Source organism: Pinus tabuliformis, chromosome Q, assembly GCF_031772625.1.
Source record: "Pinus tabuliformis cultivar Carrire ecotype Pingquan chromosome Q, CPIR1, whole genome shotgun sequence".
Classification (NCBI taxonomy): Eukaryota; Viridiplantae; Streptophyta; class Pinopsida; order Pinales; family Pinaceae; genus Pinus; species Pinus tabuliformis.
The window spans coordinates 723,012,579-723,034,218 of record NC_142296.1 but is presented as its reverse complement, the minus strand read 5'-3'; positions in this window follow the sequence as shown (position 1 = coordinate 723,034,218).

Below are 21,640 nucleotides of genomic sequence, written 5' to 3'. Positions count from 1 at the left end.
GAAGATTTTGTAAGTCGTTTAATCACAAATGTTAAGAAAATAAATTTTAAAGGTTAATAATATTGATTAAATTAAATTTATTAGTAGTGTAAGTTATATTTATTGAATATGGAAAAATTATTTTCTTAATAGGTTTTTTTTTTTTTTTTACATTTATTGAATTTACATTTAATTAAAATATTAAATAATAAATTAGAGTTTATTAATGCAATGGTTTTAAAACTAATATTTACATTTTTATTTAATGTTGGACTATTTTGTGGATGGTTTAAATAGAAAAATTATTGGTTAATTTAAGTTTATTATTATTGTAAAATTTAATGCCTTCTGTATTGTTTATGATTTTTATGTTCTTCTCAAAATAATATATTATCATGATAAGATAAATTTTGTGGAATATTTTGTGTGTAGTTTAAAGGTAAATATCAAGAAGATATATTTTGTGAGAAATTTTTGTAAGTAGTTTAAAGGTAAATATTAAGAAGATAAATTTTGTGGGAAGTTTTTGTACGTAGTTTAAAGGTAAATATTATTGATTAAATTAAATTTATTAGTAAGTTATAATAGTTTTGAAATTTTAGGTTTATGTTTATATTTTTAAGTTTTTTGAATGAAAGTAAATTTGTTTTTTAGTAATATATTTATGCGAACACATTCTATATGCATGTTTGTTGTGATTTTAGGAAGAAAGCAAATTTTGTCAGAAAATTTTAAGAGGAGTTTAAAGATAAATATTATTAGCTAAATCAAATTTATTATTAACGTAAATTATGATGTTTATAAAATTTAATGTTTATATTCATATTTGTTTTTTGTGATTTTTGAATGATAGTATTTTTTCTCCAAATAATGTATTATGGAAAAATATCAAGTAATTTTTTTCATTTTTTTGTGTTGGTATCTTAGTCTCCTCTCCTACTCCCACATCACTCTCTGGCTTGGAGACTCTAAATGATAAAGGAAATGGCATTTTTATTGGCACTTTTTCTAGTCAATGTTGCCCAAAATCTAGTATAGATTTTAAGAACCAAAAGTTTAAGTAGTTTAATTTGCAAAGTTTGATTGTCTTAGGGGTTTTTTAGTGTGTTGAATCCATTTAAGCAATCAAAAATACATTTTAAACAATAAGAAATCATAATTTTACTCAATATTGTATTGCCATATTTTGGGCAAAAAAGTCATTTCACCTATTAGTTATATAGCGCCCTCTCTGGCCTCCCCTTTCATCCTACTTACTCTAAGTGGTTTTCAAGTGTTGTGGTATGTTTCCTCACCCTAGTTTTTCGCTCATCTTCATTCCTCTATGTAGAAATTTTGAATAATATAACACTTATTCACAGAGATTATCCCGATTATACACTATTTGCGGAATGCATGCATAATACATAACCTCCTCTACGTTGATCATCAATTTGCAGAATAAAAAATAATTTCATGCGCACATTGAAACATCAATCACACATATCAACACAGTATGTAAACGGGGAAAGCATACAGCTGAAAACCCCCAACTATCTGTATATTATAATGATAGAGAACATGTAACAATACATAGTACAATACTCCTCACAAGTATTCAATACTATCTCCACCTGCTACACACAAACTAGCTCAGATATGAATCAAGTCACAAGTTCAAATCTCCTCCGCTGTCTGCCTGCCTCTACTGCGCAATCCAAAGTGAGAATAGGAATGATCCAAGTTCGAATTCCCTTTTGTTGTACTACACAATCCTCATTGGCAATCTCAATCAATGATTGTGCAAATCTCATGCACAGCTATAGTCACAACTGATAGTAGTCTACACCTCTAACACCTGTCTCCACTGAACTGTCCATGCACTGAGTTAACTGATGTATCCTTTAGTTGATTTATGAGTTAATAATTAGTGAATTAATTAATAATTAATTCACATCACTCATCACTAGTGTATTTGCAGTTAGACTAAATACAACTAGTTCAACTAAGTCAAACTGAACACAACTCCATCAACTCCTCAATCAACTCCACCAAACTCAATCACTTGAGTTCTAACTGAAGTCCATCATGCAATAGCTCAACTGACCCATAAGAAAAGCGTATTTCCTTCTGGCAGTTGCATGTGCCACATCCGTAGCTCGAACTGAAGTGCTCCAAGAGGATAAGATAATGTTTATAGTCCAAATATTATTAAGAGCTAATAATATTCGACTGTTCTATTTTTAGCCTGACAATCTAAAAATAGACTCCGCCCATATGTCTAAAAATAGAAGTCCATCTATTTTTACCAACATGACCAATCATCCACAAATAGCATCCTGCAACTCATAGACCATGATCCATATGTCTAAAAATAGACATAGTCTAAAAATAGACTTTGCGCCAAAATAGCCTGCGGGCCCACTTAGTGAAGGTGACTTCTTTTCACTAAGCTCCATCATCTTGTTGCATTTTCAACACTCTAAGCCACTATTGTTCCTTTTCACCCTATGCTCTTAGCCTCCTTTGTTCCCTCTCTCATGCCTTAGCAAAGACCTTGTTCTCATTGAGGCGCTAGTATTCATGGTGTGCATGGGGGATTTTAGGCTTGGGCATGTGCTCATTCCTCTATTTGCCTTTACCGCGTTCAAACTTTGCCCGAGATATAGGAAGAAATTTGCATGAGTGAAGAAGAGGTGGTAACTAATCAGGGAGTTCCCTTGAACTCAAAGGTCTTGGCTTCGGTGGCGAACTCAGTGTTGGAAACTAGTGACGCCAAAAGGTGGAAAAACCAATAGCTTGACACTATCAACCTATATTAGCAATGTCCTCCTTGAACGCAATGAAGCTAAGCATGAGATCCTTCTACAATTTGATGAAATATGACTAGAGCAATGTGACATGGATAACAAATTATCTCAAATTGAGAATGCGCTCTTCATATACAAGAGTCATGCTCCCTCAAATAGCCCAGTAAACTCGGTCCCTATTGAGGTATGTAACATACATTCGTACCCAAACAATAAATTCATAAAAAAAATTTATTTACCTTCAAACTATACTTATAACCATATATAATGAATTTATCAACACATAGAATTATCCATTGGCATGTAATTATCATTATTAAATTGATACTATATAAAACACCGAATTGAACACACGACTAACAACCATGGTTTACATAATAGTTTTTGAGCAATATTTGAATTATTGGTTTGATATTTCTACATAGCCATGATACTGAAGGTTTATAACAAGGGTTTGGTTCATCCCCCTAAGCACACAAATAAAGGCTTATGGTGTACAGTTGTCTCCTCTATGCACCATGCTTGACTCGGAAGCTTCTCAAGTCTTTCCTCCACACTGTTGATCGATTGTAGTGCCAATCTGATGGTCCATAGGCTTCAACGATGGTTGAGGTAATCACCTGGCCCAACCTTCCTGGTTGCTGGTCATTTGCAATCTTTCCAAACTTGGAAGCATCGCTCTGGAACTGCACTTCTTTGGCAAAAGGGCTTTCTAGATTTTCCAAGGTAATTTTGCTCACATCCTTCTTGATGTTTGCTTAATGTTCATGGCCAACACAGTCCCAACCATAACAAGCTCTCATGTTGGTGACTTTAGATGGTTTGTCTTTCTGTCAAGGGTTTTTCCTTGGATTCATGCGCTGAATGCTCCTCCTCGGCTCCAAAACAAGTAAGGTTCCGTTTGAGCAATGGTTTTGCTTCCAAAGGTTCTTCTTTTCTTATGGGTTTAACGTTTTAAGGTTTTTGTCCATTAACAAGCTTCAGCTCCTTGTCGGATTCCAATTTACTTATAGGTAAACATCCTCCTTAAAGTTTTTATTTACCCTAATTTTGTATAATAGCAATGTTACAACTTTTGGTAAGGTTTTTTGAATGACATGCTTGTTGTTACAGGTTATGCCCTATTACATCATTTTATTCAATTTGAAATAAGTATTTGGTATCATGAACGAGTGGTAGAAACAACTGGCCCTCATCTCTATTATACCTCTTATCAGGTGCCTTACTCACATGTTATTTAAATGTGGAACCCAACAAGATTTACAATATTATTTAGGAACAAATCCTTCTAGTTATGAACAAAGTCTTATTTTTAATTTCTCAGCAAGTCTTGTTGGACTGGAATGGTTTCATATCTATTAATTTCTTTTCATGACTGCTCCGAACTAAGTCGTAATTTAGTTTGATTCTAGGAACCTTTCTGTTCATTTTGTCTGTATATGATTGTCTAGAATAATTCTGCAGAGGTTTAGATATACTTTGTATAATTCAAATGGATTTTCAATGTCGAGTTCTATGATGTGGTTATTTTCAGTACACAGTTATAAAATTATCTATATATATATATATATATATATATATATATATATATATGACAATATGTACGAGTTTTATTACAGACCTATAATGTGTATAATGTTTTTCACTTGCCACTGCGCATTTGTATGTTATTTTGATGAGTGAGTTTCCTTTTTGATTCGTGAATTATTTATAAGGGTTTACAAGAATTTAGTACATCTATTGTGGTTTATATTTTTGGGTTTTCGTTACCTAAGAATGTATTGTCAAGTATTCCAGACTGGACCCTGGGTTGTTGGTTAGACTAGCCCGACCCAGGGACTAAACTAGTGTCCCGACAATACCTTTCTCTTGCTACCCATAGACTTACAGTTGTTTTACCAGGTAAATACTTGAATGTTTTCCTTTTCTGCTTGCCAGTACAGGGATTATATACAAGACTGTAAATAATTAATGCCATCCATAATACTGAATTGTCTCCATATAAATTTACCAACACCACTTGTCTTTTCTTTCATCTCTATCTTTTCTTTAATTTCTGTAAAATTTAACACCTAACATTTAAAAAAAAATAGAAACAAGACAATAGGAAATGGTTTTTATTCATTTATGTATTCCAATATCGACTGTAAATTAATAGTTACACACAACCATCCAATCAAAAAAATAAATGCATAGTTACTTCTACAAGATTACTTATCTGTTTCACAATTGTCCTATATAATTTCACTTGGAGAGACCAAACCTCCTGTCCTTTGAGTCTGTAAATTGCGTCCATTATCCCCTCATGCCTTTTACTACCAGAATAGTACTTAGACAATCTCCTTTCTTATCCAATCTACAACCATCAAGACCTCCCTGGTCCATCCTTCTTCTGACAGCCATAACTAGGCGTTGGGCTTCCACTGGTTCTTAGTCCAGCTCGAGAATAACCCATAGGTAGTGTCCTCCCATCCTAGTTTTCCTTCCTCCTCCTCTTCCCACTGAGATCCCCGTCTATAGGATGAGAGGAAAAAAAGGAAGTAACTTTCTATAATCATCTAGTAGTTGAAACTGCATCTAAGGTATTTCCCATGAAATTTCCAAAATGATTTTTTTAAAGATTTAATAAGCCATTATCTTTAAAATATATTTCAGTGTCTAATCATCCTTAATTCTTCAGTTCACTAATTACTTAGTTCTGATGCAATAAGTGTAAAAATTAAAACAAATATAGGCAAGGTTTGGGGTGTTACATCTCCCCCCCTTGAGTGAAATACCGGCCCTGGTGTTTGTCACTGTTTCAGAAACAATCCTGGATATGCCTCCTGCATAAAGATTTCATCCTCCTAGGTGTCCTCTTCTAGGTTAAAGTGATTCCACTGCACTTTAACCTGGGTGATAGCTCGCTTTTGTAACATTGTTTCTCTTCGATCGAGGATAAGTAGAGGCTCTACCAGAAACTCTATGGCAGGTTCTACCTGAAATTCACAATCATAAGACTATCATTAATTCACTTTACCTTCTTTTCTGCAAAAGAAAAACATATCTACAAGTATATGAAAAAGTTAAATTTCAGCATAAATACTTACTTGTACTTCTTGCCAGTTAATAATGTGTTTAGAATCATAAACATATTTCTTTAATAGTGAAACATGAAACACATTATGTACTCGAATGTGGCTAGGTAATGCAAGTTGGTATGCCATGGGTCATATTCTTTCCAAAATATGGAATTGGCCACAATAACGGGGAGCTAGCTTTGCGCATCCACCCCATCTCAAAGCGCTTCTTTTTGGCTTGACCCTCATGTAAACATGGTCCCCAACTTGAAATTCCCTATAAGTTCTCTTCTTATCAGCATAAGCATTATGTCGGCCTTGGGCAACCTTCAAGTTTTGATGGACCTTCTTTACGGTCTGCTCCATTTCAACTAACATATCTAGTCCTAAGATTAACTTATCCTCAAGGCTACTCCAATTAGTAGGTGTTCTGCATCTTCTTCCATAAAGTACTTCATAGGGACTCATTTTTAAATATTCATGATAACTATTATTATAAGAAAATTCAATCAAGTGAATGTATTCCTCCCACTTGGCAGGCTGTTGCATAACATACATTTGTAGCATGTCCTCTAGTACCTGATTCACCTGTTCGATTTGTCCATCTGTCTATGGATGATAAACTACTTACTAAATTGAATTTAGGTACCTAAGCCCTCAAAAAGAGCTTTCCAAAATGCAGAGGTAAATTTCACATCTCTATCAGAGATGACCACCCTAGGTATGCCATGTAAATAGAATATTTCCCTCATAAAAATTTCAGCAATTTGAACCATTTTGTATGTGGATTGTACAAGAATGAAATGGGTTGTTTTGCTCAATTTATCCACCACTACCATCACTGAGTCATTTTTCCTTTTTGATCTAGGTAGGCCTGTTATGAAATCTAATGTAATGACTTCCCACTTCCATTTTGGAATGGGCAAGGGATGAAGCAGTCCTGCAAGATGTTGGTGCTCAACTTTAACTTTTTAGAACTCTAGACATTTAGCTAGATAATCTGCAATATCCTTCCTCATACCAGACCAAAAATAACATTTTTTAATGGAATAAAATAGTTTTTGGTACCCAGGATGGGCGGCATAAGGGCTTCTATGACACTCATCCAAAATTAAATGTTTAACATATAATTGATTTGGTACATATACCCTTCCTTTATCAGTTAAAAACCCTTCCTTGTTTATATCATAATCGGTTGTTTTCCTAGATTTTCTCATTTGATGAGTCTGCTTCCATAGAAATTCATATTCAAGGTCCCTTGTAACGATTTCCTTAATCTGATAAAAAATAATAATTTCTATCTGACTGTAAGAAAGCTCATATACATAATGCAACCTTCGACTTAATGCATCCGCTACCCAGTTCTCCTTCCCCTTTAAATTCTTAACATCAAATTCAAATTCGCTCAAGAATGTGGTCCATCGTGCTTGTTGTGCATTAAGATTAGGTTGTTTAAAGAAATTTTTTAAACTAATATCGTTGGTCATTAAAATGAACTTCTTACCCAAGAGGTAGTGCCACCAAACTTTTAAAGTGTGTATCACTATTGTTAGCTCCAAATCACATGCAAAGTATCGTTGTTCATGTTCCTTTAATTTGCGTGATTCATAGGCTATTACCTTGCCCTCTTGCATCAACATCCCCCCATCCCCCCCCCCCCCTACCACACATCTGTGCAAACTACATATTCTTTGTCAGGGTCTGCAATTTTCAATACTGGGGATATAGTTAACATATGCTTCAATTGATCAAAATTTCACTTGCATTCTGGTGTCCACTTGAATGCCCTTCCTTTTTTTGTAAAGAAGTTATAGATAAGAAATTTTTGAGAATCCCCTTATGAATCGACGGTAATAACCGGTTAAGCCCATGAATGACCGAACATCTGCAACATATTTAGGAATAGGCCAATCCAAGATGGTCTTAATTTTTTGGGATCCACAACTATTCCTTTTGAGGAAATGATATGCCCCATATACTGCATATGATCCTTATAAAGATAATGTTTGCTAAATTTTACGTACAGTTGATGGTCCCATAAGGTTTGCAATACCAATCACAAATGTTCCTTATGTTCTTCTAAATTTCTTGAATAAATAAGAATATCATCAATGAAGATGAGAACAAATTTATCTAAGTAGGGATGGAAAATGTCATTCATTAAGCTCATGCATGTGGCAGGGGTGTTGGTGATTCTAAATGGCAGGACAACAAACTCATAATGACCATAATGAGTTCTAAAGGTTGTGTTATATATATCTTCCTCCTTCAATCTGATCTAATGATAACCTGACCATAAATCTATTTTGGAAAAAACAGTGGCACCTTTAACTTTATCAAACAGATCATCAATTCTGGGCAACAGATATTTATTTTTAATGGTTAATTTTTTTAGTTGTTGGTAATCAATACATAATCGTAAAGTTCCATCCTTCTTCCTAACAAATAACATAGGGGCTCCCCAAGGTGACACACTTGGGAAAATGTATCCCTTTTCTAGTAACTCCTGCAATTGCATTTTAAGTTTAGTTAGTTCAGGACTACTCATACGATAGGGGGATTTTGACACAAAGGTTTCACCTGGAACTAACTCTATAGTGAAATCAATGCTTTGCTTAGGGGGCAATCATGGAATTTCCTCAAGAAAGATGTCAATAAATTCTTGGATAGTAGGTATATCTTCCATAGTAGTTGATTTATCTTTAAAGTTCGAATACCCAACCTGCACAATGTAGATTTCACAACTCTTCCTAAGGCATTTTCCCAATTGAGTGGTTGTAATAGGTCACAATTGAATGGGCCTCCTAATCCCTTGAAGCTTATGCCTTATGCCCTCTTCATTAAGGAAACAGATAACTTTGTATTTGAAATTTACGAGGGACCAATGTCCCTCTAGCCAACCCATACCCACTAAAACATCATACGATCCTAGAGGTAGCATGTTTAAATTTACTTTAATCTGTTGTTTATTTATATCAATGGGACAATTTTCAACCTTGCCAATTACTCTTCTCTTAGCCCCAGTGGCTAGTTGTACTAACCACGGGTCTCTAAATTTATTGACATGTAACTGACACAATTCCACTACTTTTAGGTTGATATAGCTTAAACTAGCCCCTAGAGCTATCAAAATTGAAACAACATGGTTAGTAATCTTACCTTCCAATTCTATCATTGTAGATTGATTGTAACATCCCTGGTGAAAATTCCATGTAATAAAAGTTAATAAAGGAAAAAATAATAACCACAGTTGATGGGACACTTATTCCAAGCTGAATTTTGGGCAAAACATCCTAGTGTGGGCATTCATTTGGTTATTAATGGATAATGAAATTGGCAATGGAAATGGCTGTTACACTAAAAAATGTCACCATGACTATTTACAGTTAGTATGGCTCAATCAACAGTCATGCTACCCTCTTAGGCAAGTCTTATGCCTCTGCTATCCATCTCAAACTCAAAAAAGAGAGAAAGTCTTGTAAAAAATGTGTTTATCTCTGGGGACGCAGGTTCTCTCAAGCCTTACCTGCGGGGACGCTCACAATGTTCACAAAGGCTGCGTCCTTGGACGCTCTGTATGTTAAGGGACAGGTGCGTCCTTCTGTAAAAGGCAAAATGCGCAAGTTTCATCTTAAAAAAGTTACTTGTGGTTACTTCTAGAACTTTCTAGAGGTCGGTTTGATGAAATGGATGCGCCTCCAGTTGGTTCATGTATCCCTATTAAGGAGGAACTTATCCCATCAATAAGGGAGCTATCCCACCCAAAGAGGGGGATTATCCCATTGATGGTGGACCTGAATAACCTCTTTACAGCACTATAAATAAAGGCATTGAGCCAGAAGGAGAAGAGGTTGAAGCTATACATTTTCTTTGGGTAAATGCTGCAGGAATTAGGACTCCCATTTAGAACCTTGTGAGGAGAGATTGTCTTTGCTTGATTCTACTTGGAAGTGGGTGAGCTTTGTCAAAGTAGAGGAAGACTCTTGTGGACCCTGGAAGGAGCTTGCACAACACCAAGGCTCAGGTTGTAATGGTTCCTTTTGATTACCTTTAATGCAAATTGGTCCATTCTTCTCAATAACTTGTTGTTTATGAGTTATTTCATGTACTCCTTGGTCTATATGTTGAATATGCTTTGTTTTATGTTATAATCAGGTGCTATTTAATTGTTTGACTGTTGGTGATTGCAGGTTTTGGAGAAAAGGAGGAACTCATCCAGATCAACAAAGCTTGGACTTCTACAACAGCGTTTGGACAAAGGTAAGAACGAAACACTTGATTTCTCATATCATAATGCATGTTTAGAGAAGGATAGCTCCAGTTTGTTTTGTTTGTCATTAGAATGTCTTAGACTTCTAGGAAGGTCGGTTGTGTCCGCACTCTTGACTGATTCCGTGTGACAAATTGGCGACTCCGCTGGGGAATCCATTAATGTGAAAGTCTTTTCCTTTGTGTGAACTTTGCTCTGAGAAAATCATTTTTATTTTCTGGTTTTTGACTGTGAGAATTAGTATTTGGGTGGCTTAGCTTTAGATTTAGTTAGATTTGGTTTTTCTTAACTTTTCCAGAAGGACGCACCCTCTGAGTACTGCACAGTGCGTCTTTGGACGCGCTGTTGCCGTTTGCACAGAGCGGGCCCGCGCCTGTTCTAACGGGTTGCCTGCGTCTTCCTGTAAAAATTTAGGAAAACTCCATTTTTGCTTTAATTGCTTTTAGATTTTGGTTTTTCTTAGTGTTTTCTGCCCAAATCCTTTAGTACCCTGTCAAAAATTTTCACCTGAACTTGTTTCATTAGCATTCCTGCTTTTAGCTTTCATCAATTGGGTGTTTTGAGTCTCTTTTTTGAGAAATTCTTAATTTGATTTCCTTTGGTCATTACTTGGAGGTTTCTCTCAGTCTTTTCACAATTTTGCATCTTTTTGCTTTTGTTTTTGCAAAAAAGTTTCCCCCTCATTCGCCGGGGGGGGGGGGGGGGGGGCTAAATTGTGTATGAGTGTTAATCGCCTTTGAGTGTTTTTATGTTTTGATCTTTGGAACTCTCACCCAATTTTCTCGACTTGCACTTGATTGGTTCTTAGATTACATTAGAATCATCTTGGGTTTCAGAATTCTCTTGCACAGATCACATTTGCATAATTAGAGTTCTCAGTTTCAGAATATGAATGAAAAATGTGCATAGATTACATTTGCATACTTTTCATGTGAATTGTGCATAGATTACAATTGCATAGTTTACATTCTGAAAAATCAATCGTAGATTTAGATCAGCTTTCTTTGATTTGAATTTACACAAAAATAAAAATAAAAATTGGTTTGGAATTGATTTGCATTAGTTTTTCTTGATGAAATTAGTGCATTAGAGAATTTGTTATATTTTCTCTTAGTGATCAATTTTTTGCATTGTTGGAAGTGAATGGAAACTCTCTCCTTACTTTAGTTAGGATTCATCGAATTGAAAAGATTACATTATCATATTCGATTGCATTCAGTTGAGTCGGGTCATAACACCATTGGTTTCATATCCATTTACCCCTTTGAGTAATAACAGCCTTAATAACACAGCGCTTAATTAAAATTCATCTAGTAATTTTTACATTTCTAGGGCTCTGAAACACCAACATAGCTTAGGCTAGGGTCTTGGAGTAGGTGAGTACTTAACTCTCCAAGACTACAAAACCAAACAGATAGTTTATCTTGAGTAGAATAAATCCAATTGTTTCAATTGCACTCTGGGAAAGCTCCTCTTAAAGGAGAAGCACGAGCTCGTGTCTGAACCAGTGAGGGGATCATTCCCCCCTCGTTGGGAACGACGCCAGACAGTACGTATTACAAATGGTAAACCTCGGATTAACCATTGTCGAGGAGCCAGGGGTCACTTATCGGTAAACCTTGGATTGTTGTCAAGGAGCCGGTAAGGGGATTGAGCTTGCTACTCTGCCCTTGCGTGCTGTCGGAGTTTAGACTGTTCCCCCAGGTGTATTTGTTACTGTTGGTGACCTTAGTGACCATAATCTTTAGGGTTCTACCGAGGTGATGGTGGAGGGAAGGTCCCACTGTACCTGGAGCAGACGTTGGTTATACTCACTTGGATTTTCCAGGGGGTTCACTTCACTTCGAGACGGTTAAAGTGGAGGAACTTGTGCCGGTCTATTCATTAAGCAGGTTGCCGGGGTAACTGTTCCACCCGCCATTTCTGTACTGAATTCTGCGAGGTTGGGCTTCATCACCAACTAGTGTTTTCGGTCTGGAGAGCTTACTGTTTGTGTGTGGTTTGACTCCTAGATTTGATAGCGCGTGTTAATTTGTTTGTTTTTACTTTTAGAGACCATAGGTGTGAATTGTGAATTTTAGTTGTTAAGTGTGAATTGTGAATTGTTAATTTTAGTTTTAAATTGTTAATAAAATTCACTGAAGTTGAATATAATGGCAAATGTTCCGGAATTTATCAACCTAGGAACCCCTCCTAATGAGAATCCTAGTACTTTTCCTTACTTTGGAAATGTTGGTCCTCCTTATATGGCTACTTTGTCATTACCTGGATTTACAATAGGTTTACCGATATGGTTATTTTCAACTTCGTTGGCCCAAAATACTCAAATTGTTCCACCTCAACCGGATGCTTCACCTCAACAGAGTTCACCATCTCAACATCACCAACCTTCTGTTGACCCTTTACCCTCTTCGCCTAATTTTTCTTCCTCCATTTCTTCCTCTTCGCCTGGTAAAAGCCTTGATGCTAGTAACCAGGAGTCTAAGAAGAAGAAGAAAGGGAAGAAGAAGAAGAAGAAGAAGAAGCAAGCTAAGAAAGAAGTCAACCAACCAACCACGGCTGTAAGTGTTAGTTCTGTTGAGGAAAATTCCGACATGCATCGTAAACCCAAATACCCTTGCAGGCTTTGTAAGGGTGACCACTTCCTTGTCAATTGTCCTGGCATTCCAAAGGTCTTGGAAGTATGGTCAGAAAAATCTCATCAACTTTCCGTTGATCCATCAACCAGTGATAGTCAGGTTCCTGGGAAAAAAGGTAAAGTTAGGTTTCCTTGTAAGTTATGCAAAGGGAGTCATCAAACTCACATTTGCCCTCACATGGATGAAGCCTCAACATTGTTGGAAAACCTTACTGTTCCACAGCAAGAATTTCCAACTGGTTACCGTAAACTTTCTCCCAACCTACCGTCAACTGACGGAGTGATTGATCTAAATTCAAGTACAGTCGATCACACTCTCCCATTGGAGAGTGAAACTCATGTCACTCAGGTTGATGATCCATTAGTTGATCAAGTGGTTGATTCAATTTCACATTCGGTCGATCACACTCTCCTTTTCGAGAGTGAACTTCATACCGCTCAGGTTCTTCTTGTTACATCAGATTCTTCTATGCCGGGGGGCATTTCACCTGTTTCTACAGAACCCCCTCCAAGTACTGAGGTCTTTTCCTTTGATTGGAATAGACTGACAGAACCTCGTCTTCCTTCCTCCATCCCTTTCCAAATCATTGTCAAGGCTGGTGGTAGGGACATACATCGTACTCAGGTAGATGAAGGTGCTTCTGTTAGTATTTTATCCTCAGCTGTTTGGAAAGCTTTGGGTTCCCCTCAGCTTGTGCCTATTACGCAGAATCTGAAAGCTTTTAACAGAACAATTAGTGAACCTTTAGGGATCCTTCCTAAGTTTTCTATTACCTTGGAAGGTAAAACTGTTTGTGTTGATCTTATGGTAGTTCGAGGTCCCTTGGATTTCAATTTACTCCTTGGGCGAGACTATGTTTATGCAATGAAAGCTGTCGTATCGACACTCTTTCGCGTGATGTCTTTCCCTCACAATGGCAGTATTGTGACTGTAGACCAGCTTTCGTTCCCTAATCTTTTTTCAACTACCAATAATATGACACCCCTAAATGTTCCTGATTCTAAAGTGGTATCTACCCTGCCACGGGTTAATTATGTGGCAACCGGTCCCATGATTTCAGTTACCGATGTAAGTGAGCCTCTCACTGTTTGCTCATCTTCCTTTGATTTAGCTCCAGTAATTGACATGGAAAACTCTATGGGATTACTTGGACACGATGTTCTTATCCCTTTTGAGTCCCTTGACATGTGTTCCTTCCCAAGAACTATTCTTCCTTCAGATGAAGACCTTTTGGAAGCCATGATCAAGGTGTGTCCATTGACATGTCTTTCTTCCAGTTGGAAGCCATGATCAATGTTACGAGGATAGTTTTTTCCTGTATCAACCTCGTTAAAAAATGAAATAGGCTGTAATGAGGATAGTTCTTTTACTGAGTCAACCTCATTAAAAAATGAATCAGGTAGGTTTTAGGACATGTAGGTAGATTGTAGAAAGTAAGTGTGTATGAGGATAGTTCCTGTTACTGAGTCAACCTCGTTAAAAAATGAATCAGGTATGAGGATAGTTCCTGTTACTGAGTCAACCTCGTTAAAAAATGAATCAGGTATGAGGATAGTTCCTGTTACTGAGTCAACCTCGTTAAAAAATGAATCAGGTATGAGGATAGTTCCTGTTACTGAGTCAACCTCGTTAAAAAAGGAATCAGGTATGAGGATAGTTCTTTTCTTGTGTCAACCTCCTTAAAAATGAAACAACTCCCTTTTCAAGGTAAATATTGAAAGTAAACCTTCATTCCATCCACCTAGTTGAATGAATGAAGCCTGGGGGGCATGTACTTCATTTTGCATCATTATGCTGGGGGCATGCGAACTTTTTGAGCATAGTTCCTTATCTTGTGTCAAGCTCGTTAAAAAATGAAACAAGGGTAGGTTAAGTAGGTAGATTGTAGAGTGTAGTTATGAGCATAGTTCCTTGTCTTGTGTCAAGCTCATTAAAAAATGAAACAAGGATTTTAGAGCATAGTTCCTTGTCTTGTGTCAAGCTCGTTAAAAAATGAATCAAGGTTTTTAGAGCATAGTTCCTTGTCTTGTGTCAAGCTCGTTAAAAAATGAATCAAGGTTTTTAGAGCATAGTTCCTTGTCTTGTGTCAAGCTCGTTAAAAAATGAATCAAGGTTTTTAGAGTAGAATTTCTTGTTAGGTAGATCGTAGAGAGTAGTTATGAGCATGGTTCTTTGTCTTGTGTCAAGCTCGTTAAAAAATGAAACAACTCCCTTTTCAAGTCGAATCTTTACAAGATTTTGAAAGTAAAGCTTCATTCCATCCACCTCATTGAATGCAATGAAGCTTGGAGGGCATGTACCTTGATTTGTGTCATTATGCTGGGGGCATGTGAACTTATCACAAGCATAGTTTTTCGTTTCAAGCTTGCGTAAACATGAAACCGAATCCGAGCATAGTTCTTTTCCTGTGTCAAGCTTGTTAAAAAATGAAACAAATCCTCCTCTACTTGAGTCGAGAGATTGACTAGATCTCATAAATGTTAAGTATTTAGGTTAGTTATTTTAGTTTTGCGTAATTTTCTTATAGTTGTAGGTCGAGTCTTTCAAGTGATCTCGTAACTCAACCTTCATTTCATCCAACTGGTTGAATGAAATGAGGCTGGGGGGGCATGCGCTCTAGCAGTTACGCTTAGGGGGCAGCAAGCACAGTTTTATCTGTTTCAAGCTTGTGTAAAAATGAAACTACTTTGAAGCATAGTTTTTCTCTGTTTCAAGCTTTTGTAAAAATGAAACTTATCTCGAGTCAATTTCAGTTATTTTCAAGACTCGTTAAACTCATGAAAATCCCGAGATTATTTTGCTATCTTTCATTCTCGTAAAACAAATGAAAATGCCGAGTTCTTTCCGTCTTTTCCTACTCGTAAATTAAATTGAAAGTCGGCCATATGAGTACATTTTTATCCTTTTTTCGAACTCGTTAAAACTTACGAAAAAGTGAAAACCATGAGTACATTTTTATCCCTTTTTCGAACTCGTTAAAACTTACGAAAAAGTGAAACCTTGGAGTTCTCTTTTAAGCCCTTTTCAGACTCCTAAAACACGAAAAGATCGCTGAGTTTTTCTTTTAAACTCGTTAAAACGGAATTAAAAGACGGTCCCCTTATAGCCCTTTTCTGACTGTAAAAAACAGGAAAAGATTGCCGGGTTTTTGTCGTTTCAAACTCGATATGGAAATAAAACGACGTGTCCTTGATCGCTTTTTACTTTTCAGGTCAGTGGCACTAATTATGAAAGTACTCCTTGGTCACAAGATCAAGCGGTTCCCCCAGGTATTATTTTATACTTTTTCGGGCTTGAGGGACACAAATCTACGAAAAAGTTCAACTTGGAGTCTTCTTAAGTTTTTCAGACTCTCTAAAATTGAAAAACACCGAGTTTCTCCTATACTGGGCTCGTTAAACTTTTACAGTAGAGGACCTGTTCAATTACAAACAGGAACGAACCACTCCTTCCTAGGGTTCGAATTTAAACTAGGTTGGACTCGTCCGAAGGATGAGCTTATAATCAAGCATATGTTATCCTCCTCAAGCTTGTTAAAAATAAAGAGGTACTTGCCAGAAATGGTGGGGGAAAAGAGAGAAGAATGAACCTGTTTGATACCTTTTGTCTCAAAAGAAACTTTATTACCACTCTTGAACACGACACTTTTCATTCACCTGGGTTGGGAAATCTTTTACCTCACAGTTGATCAAACCACTTTGAAAGTCTTTAACCGGGTTCCGGGGATTAACTTTGAGTTATTCGTCACCAAGCCATCTATCGCGTCGTTATGTGTTCGAGAGGTCTGCAAGCAAAACTTTCATCTGCAAAATACTTGTCATCCATTTGACCATCCCTGAGTCAGTCCTTACAGCAACATTTCTTCAACTTGAACAATGATTTCGTGTTGCGGGCTTGCCTGCAACGGGTCGCTTTCTATCGACATCAACACATTATCTAGAAAGATGACTTAGGAATCGACAGTACCTTGAAGTCTGCATGCATCAATGGCAGGTTTCTCGCCTTTGACGTCAGTTTACATCATTGACTTTCGATCAAAGGATTCCGTGAAGTGTTCGACATCAAAACATCTATTCACATTTCACGGGTTGTGCTTGGTACTTTGAGAACCATTGACATTACTGGTGGTCTCTCTCACGCTTGTTAACAGTTTACATCATCGACTGGTAATCAAGTGGTTTCTAACATGTTCGACATCAAAACAATTAATCACATGGCTAGAATCGTACCAATTCGGGAAGTAGAAGTGAAGACCCTGGATCTAGTTTCTACCATCCAGGCTGCGAGGAGTTTTGTATTCATTATCTATGTAGACTAATCATAAACAGATGGCTGCATCCATACTGTGTCTACAAAAGTCTATAAAAATGATGTACTGCAAGATCATTCCTGTATCAGAGTAGTTAGTCCATTAGTTAAAGTTTTGAATCTGAGTATGGGAATGCCTACCTCAGTGATGATATAATCTTATACATGTATTTTGTGTTGAAAATTGCAGGTTCCAACCAGGTCATCCACAAGACAATCCTTGAAATGATAAAGCGCTTCACCCTTCCTAGAATTACAAAACCCTAATCTATTCCAGGCTTCGCACTTTAGGGGGCAATCTGTTACACTAAAAAATGTCACCATGACTATTTACAGTTAGTATGGCTCAATCAACAGTCATGCTACCCTCTTAGGCAAGTCTTATGCCTCTGCTATCCATCTCAAACTCAAAAAAGAGAGAAAGTCTTGTAAAAAATGTGTTTATCTCTGGGGACGCAGGTTCTCTCAAGCCTTACCTGCGGGGACGCTCACAATGTTCACAAAGGCTGCGTCCTTGGACGCTCTGTATGTTAAGGGACAGGTGCGTCCTTCTGTAAAAGGCAAAATGCGCAAGTTTCATCTTAAAAAAGTTACTTGTGGTTACTTCTATAACTTTCTAGAGGTCGGTTTGATGAAATGGATGCGCCTCCAGTTGGTTCATGTATCCCTATTAAGGAGGAACTTATCCCATCAATAAGGGAGCTATCCCACCCAAAGAGGGGGATTATCCCATTGATGGTGGACCTGAATAACCTCTTTACAACACTATAAATAAAGGCATTGAGCCAGAAGGAGAAGAGGTTGAAGCTATACATTTTCTTTGGGTAAATGCTGCAGGAATTAGGACTCCCATTTAGAACCTTGTGAGGAGAGATTGTCTTTGCTTGATTCTACTTGGAAGTGGGTGAGCTTTGTCAAAGTAGAGGAAGACTCTTGTGGACGCTGGAAGGAGCTTGCACAACACCAACGCTCAGGTTGTAATGGTTCCTTTTGATTACCTTTAATGCAAATTGGTCCATTCTTCTCAATAACTTGTTGTTTATGAGTTATTTCATGTACTCCTTGGTCTATATGTTGAATATGCTTTGTTTTATGTTATAATCAGGTGCTATTTAATTGTTTGACTGTTGGTGATTGCAGGTTTTGGAGAAAAGGAGGAACTCATCCAGATCAACAAAGCTTGGACTTCTACAACAGCGTTTGGACAAAGGTAAGAACGAAACACTTGATTTCTCATATCATAATGCATGTTTAGAGAAGGATAGCTCCAGTTTGTTTTGTTTGTCATTAGAATGTCTTAGACTTCTAGGAAGGTCGGTTGTGTCCGCACTCTTGACTGATTCCGTGTGACAATGGCTAAGGATTTGGAAAGGAAAAATGGCATTTTGGCACAATTATTTATGAAAATAATGGAAATTAGGAGAAAAGGGAGACTGTCATAGGTTGCATGTGAGGAGGAAATCGAAGAAAAATAATGGAAAATGAAGAAAATAGAGGCCTCATTAATAAAAAGGCTTATGAGGATCAGTTGGTAACCTTTTTTTAGTTCAATTTTAGAGCTCTCTCATTATTGTCTCTCTCTCTCACTCTTGGACACATAGTTTTCTTGGAGCATTTTGGTATTGGATTAAGAAAGGAAAAGAAGGCAAGAGGAAGAAAATATCAAGCAAGGAAGAGCAGGATCAAGCATCTACAATAATATTCTTTACAGGTATCGATTTTTATGTGTATTTTCCTTGCTAGATTTGGCATGCATGGTATTGCATGTGGCTCTTTTGTTGTTATGGCATGGGTTTTACTAGGTGTAATAGTGTTTTCAGGCTAGCCTTGCCATTTCGAATAGCCATGGTGTGATGGGGTTCTAATGTTTTGGTTGAGGTACTGGATTGCCGAATGGATTCGAAGCTGAGTGAAGTGGATCTCTAAATGATAGAGCACATGGCCTAGTGGTCCTTGAACCAGACTATGGATCACAGTAAATCCATTGGCCTAGTGACCCCTGAGCCATACTATGGGTTGTGGTAAAGCCAGGATTGTGTTGCCTCAATGGGACTAAGAATCCTTGCCAGTGAATGGCAGGATATAAGGTAAAGACGAGAGGTGGTTTTCTCTCTGTTGGGTCTAGTAATCCCATGTTTTGGATATGCGTTAAAGCCTAGAGAGTGGGTCTCGGTTTAGGGCCTAGTGATTCGGGTTTGGATTGAGGTAAAGCCTGAGAGGCTAGGAGACAGGAAAATTCCTCACGGTGTAGGTGGAGAAATTAGGTGGAATCCATGCTCGTTTTGCCTAGTGATCGGGTGGAGATCATGGTAAAGCCTGTTATTACATGTTAATTATGTTGGCCTAGTGTTCCGGGATGGATTACGTTAAAGCCTAGTTTCTATTGATGAAGGTGAGGTGGTTTAGCCTCGGGATGCCCTAGTCGGCTCTTTTGGTTTGATTCCCACATTCATGCTTGGAATATGGCATGGGGGTGAATGGATGAAGAGAGATTTTGCTCAGCCATTCTATGGTCAGGTGGAATGCGGTAGTCCCATCCCGGGTTTGGAATTTGTATCATTAATGAAAGGTTATTTCTTCTTGTATTTCTATTAATATATATTGGTTTATATGTGGATCATATGGATGTGATTCCATTGGCATTTATGCTACTATTATGAGGGTTATATATGTGTTTTATTACAACGGCTATGTATGGCTCTCATCATGTTTTTACTTGTAAATGAATGGACAATGTATCTATGGCCTAATAGATGATAATGCAACAAATGGTATGAGGGAACAATGGTTCTTAGTGATTCTCAAATAAGTATGAGATCCCTATGCTTAATTATGTTGTTTACACTTATAGGTTACATATTTGTGATATGTTTGACGAAATTTATGTCATGGATAGTAGGGGTATGATTAAGGGCTTGTTCAAGTAATTGATTTAGCATCATTGTTTCCATTTTATTTTACTGTTCTGAAGATGTCATGCAATTTTGGGTAGTGACTTGGGCTTTGAGCCTGAAAAGTGGCCTAAATCCTAGGAACGTTGGCAGAGAACTGGACAAAATAGTCGCTGGACATTGGAATGCCTATAGAATGATATTTTCCATAGCCTCCTGGACGCTGGCATGCCTATGTCATGAGAGTGTCCAGAGGTCAAGTGATCAAAAACTTCAGGGGGACCCAAGGGCAAGCTGCATGAAGCGTTGGGATGGTTGTCAAGGGTGATGTAGCTGATGTGGAAGGTTTTTATGTTGTGTTTCCATCGATTCCAATTTCCTTAAGGGCATATAGGAGTTGAATCCAAACATAGTAGCCTCTCACCGCATATTTACCCCGGTTGGTCGGTTACTTAGGTAGATGTGGGAGGAGGGTGTTACATAGTGGTATCAGAGCATGGTTCAACCCTTGGACTGGATGGGCTATCTATGTTGGTCATGCATGCATGTCGGTTGCATATGTGTCTCTTATGCTTTCATTCCATGTTCTTGTTTCATTGCATGGTGTTGATCATGGTTGTAGTGATGTCGCCATGTGGAAGTTCAGGTTATTGTTGTGGGATGAATCATCATGAGTGTATGACTGGTTACATGTTGTTATATGTCACTTACATGTATCATTTTGTATGCTTGGTTATATTATTGTATGCTTGCTTACTTTCTTGTATGCTTGGTTACATGCATCATTCTTGTAAGTTTGATTTCAAGTATTGTTCGCTTATGCTTGATTATATATCTTCATGCATGTGTGTGGTTGATTACACATTGCTTATGCATGTTGATGTTTGCATGTGGCCATGTGCACAATGGTGTAATGGTTGTTGTCATGCATGAGGTCATGGTATGTGTAATTGATATGGTCATGCATTGATGACTGGACTCTAGCTAAAAAAATGCTTATGTGTTGATGCACTTATTTCTATATGTCTATATGTTGTTATGATTATGTTATACATATATCACACAGATTTGGTGATCTTGCATATGGGGTATCCTCCCTGAATTATGCTAAGGTACGTTGATTTATTGTGATTTGGTTTAGCTGACATAGTATGCCTTGCAGGAAAGAGATCAAATGGATAGAAAGATGGTAGACTACAAAGACTCTCCCTATGAATCAGATGAGTAGTGTGGTTTTGGGCACTCTTATGATTTGGCAGACACATTGAGAAGCTTGAAGAAAGAAATAAGGAGTTGTAAGGCAGACAATGACATAAACATATAGACATAAGAGAAACAAGCAGAGGTTAATGCTATACTTCTTCAGAGTTTGTTAGAATTACATCGACAAGGGCCACTTCGGATCAACCATGGATAGGAGGACATAACTAATGGGGCATATGGAAATAGGTCTCATGGTGGTCACATTTGAGATAGAGATGATACTATTAGAGATGGCAAGTTGTTGGATACTCCGGATATGAGAGGTGATGGATACATGTACTATTCAAGTTATGGTTCTAATAGGCATCATGATTGTCATCGTTATCATCCATATAGGAGGAGTGATAGGGGATACTTGCCAGATGAGTTTAAGAAAGCGAAGCCACTTAATTTTGATGGAGATGTGAAGAAGCTAGAAGTTGCAAAGGCTTGGATACTCGGG